A 3156-nucleotide genomic window follows, 5' to 3' on the forward strand; every position below is an offset into this window, starting at 1 on the left:
TCTGCATTTGATTTGCCTGTTTCATGTATACACACACACACACACACACACAACCAATTGTCGCGGAAAGCATGACCTAATTTACCTAGCGCTCTCTCTCTTTCCCCCCCTCCCTCCCCATCCCTCCCTCCCTCTCTCTCTCTTTCCCCCCCTCCCTCCCTCTCTCTCTTCTCCCTCTCTCTCTCTCCCCCTCCCTCTCCCTCCCTCCTCCTCCCAGGCCGATGGAGCCGGAGTTCTGCTACGGGAATGGCTCTTGTGTGAGGACGGTCTACCCTGTTGCTGTCCGCGTCACCCTCTACTTGGCCTTGGGGTCTGCGGTGGTCCTCACGGTGCTGGGGAACCTCTTGGTGATCGTGGCTATTTCTCACTTCAAGCAACTCCACACGCCCACCAACTACCTGACCCTCTCCCTGGCCATAACCGACCTCCTCCTGGGGGTGATGGTCATGTTCCCCGGAATGATTCGCTCCGTCGAGAGCTGTTGGTTCTTCGGGGAGATGTTCTGCAAGCTATTCATCAGCTCAGACGTCTTGCTGTGCACCGCGTCCATCTTGAACCTGTCCTTCATATCTATCGACCGCTATAATGCCGTGGGCCACCCTCTGCTCTCACAGTAAGATAACGGTTCACACAGCAGTCTTCATGATCCTGGTCACATGGTGTGTCTCTGCTGTGGTCGGCTTTGGAATGATCTTCCTAAAGCTGAATATTTTGGGAATAGAGGAGTTCTACTATAACAACGTGGCGTGTGAGGGAGGGTGCTTTTTGTTTACAACTGGGATCGCCAGCACACTCTCTGCCATTATCTCTTTCTACATCCCCGGGGTCATCATGCTGGCCATCTACCTGAAGATCTACATGGTTGCTCAGAGACAAGCGCGCACCACAGGCCTACAGAACACCAGCTCCTCCAAGGTGGACAAACACCAGAGGAAAGCCACCAAAACGCTGGCCTTCATCATGGGAGTGTTTCTGTCTCTCTGGACGCCGTTTTTCCTCTGTTACATCATTGACCCTTACATCGGCTACTCTGTTCCACCGGCCTTGTTCGACACACTTGTGTGGCTGGGGTATCTCAATTCAACCATCAACCCGTTGGTGTATGCCTTCTTCTACAGTTGGTTCAGGAAGGCGTTTCAAATTATTGTTTCTGGTCGCATCGTTCGGTCAGACATGTCAGACACAAAACTGTTCTCAGAGTGACAGTGGTTTGATGTTGAGGCCTCCAAGAAGATGTGGGGCCATGAAAATAAAGGCTTATCAACCTATTGGTTGAAATTCCAATAAATTACAAATGTTGGTCCCATTAAATCTGTTTAGTCATCATTAAAATAAATAAATACAATTTCATTAAACCCAAAACCAGCCAATTCTGATATTATTTACGGTACTATTCATGCTTTAATCATACTATTCAAGTTTCTCCCGCAGAAATTCCTGGTGTTGTGTCTTTACAAATGCTTAATTCAGTGTGTGGTGTAAAACCCTGTTAAACCCACCCCTGAATCATTTGCGTTCCAAATTTTAGGATTTTATACTTCCACACCTGACATGACCACAGGTCTACAGGTATCTCTCACATGGTAGCTCTCATTCTCACGCAACCAATTGGCTACTATTGTTGTTATCACGTGGCACGGATTATATTTTCTGTGTTGTTTCCAGCGTTCTTGCAAAGGATCTCCCTGATCCCAATGCTGTGTATCGGGACAGGACATCCATAGTTCATTTAAAATGAATAATGTAGCATGGTTCACTCAAGTCCACCCTCTTTAACTGCAGAAACCTCAGAAAAGTGGAAAACATGAATGATGGTTGACTTCAAATACTTGAATTGGTCTATGGCTATATGTGAATGTTGTTAACTGACAAAATATAAATCAAATCTGGGAATAAATTTATGGAAGATCAGAATGTGTCTTTCTCTTCCCTACATTTCCATTCAAACTACATTTCCATTTAAAGCCCTTAATCTTATACTGATGAGCTTGTTATTAGGGGTCCGAGCTTGGCCCCTATTGTTTCTGTAACGTTTTTTTTTCCCCTAAAATTCTGTAAAAGTCATACTGCAGCCTATACCATAAGTCAAAAACTCTTGAAATTTTCAGGTATGGTTACCAATAACCCCCTCCACCCATAAACCCAAATTTGTGGTACTACACCCAAAGGTGGCGCTATTGTAAAAAAAAAGAATTGGGCTTATTTCTCCTCACTAGATTGACCTTGACTCAAATTCTTTCAGAATATTAATCTCTAGGATCAGACGCATTTATGAAATCCCAGGATTTATGCCCTAAAAATGTATACTTTTCCCAGAATTTCATATTAAAGCTAAACATGATAAAAAGATTCACAGGCTGCAAAAATAATCAAAATTCAAAGCCTCACAAAAATCATCAAACAGAATTTGTTTTACTTAGTTCCATTTGAGAAATATTGGCAAATAAAGTTGGAGCAATTAGCCCATTTTTCTTACATGACCATTTTGTTGTTGTATAAAAAAACATAAGACTTATTAGGTGGATACCAATACCCCCACTACTAATAAACCCAAATTGTGGTACTGCACCCAAAGGTGGCGCTATTTAAAAAAATGATGAACTAGCCTTATTTCTCCTTACAAGATTGAACTGGTCTCAAAATTCTTTCATCATATTTATCTTTAAAATCAGATGCATCTTTTTCACCCTGGTCTTCTGCTCTAAATTTTTTAACTTTTCCCACTATTTCATAGAAAAGCCAAACATCCACAGTCTCAACCCATTTTGCCTATATGACCATTTCAGTGGCGGCTGGTGGTTTTTAAAGTGAGGGAGGAAGGACTGTGCGCTTGGTTGCCATTGGCCTGCTTGCACTGTTTGTGTATGGTGGCATACCAAATATTAGGGAGGGATAGTTATGTGAATAAAATAGATACAAAGCCACCAGTGGCATCACTGTAATTTGAAAGCTGGTGGGCAGCATGTCTTTTAAATGGACTACGAGGGCAGAAGGAAAGGATGCAAAGCCCATTAGTCAAATCAGGCCTACTCTTGATTTGTTAAAGTAAATAAAAACATCTGGGCCTATCATTGAGCCTATTTTTCTCCTCAGTGACTGAAGTTATTGGTTGTTATTTAGCTATGTTTACTTTCAGTTACAATTGTTTTAAGAAAA

General features: G+C 42.7%; 1 pseudogene across 1 annotated transcript; it reads left to right on the plus strand.

The window, feature by feature from the left end:
- Positions 1-221: 221 nt before the first annotated feature.
- LOC307073057 (trace amine-associated receptor 1-like) lies at positions 222-1203 on the plus strand (annotated as a pseudogene). The gene has a single exon. The product of its transcript is annotated as a trace amine-associated receptor 1-like (transcript).
- The last annotated feature ends 1953 nt before the right edge of the window (positions 1204-3156 follow it).

Source organism: Pollachius pollachius (genome assembly GCF_949987615.1).
Source record: "Pollachius pollachius genome assembly, chromosome: 3".
Taxonomy (NCBI): domain Eukaryota; kingdom Metazoa; phylum Chordata; class Actinopteri; order Gadiformes; family Gadidae; genus Pollachius; species Pollachius pollachius.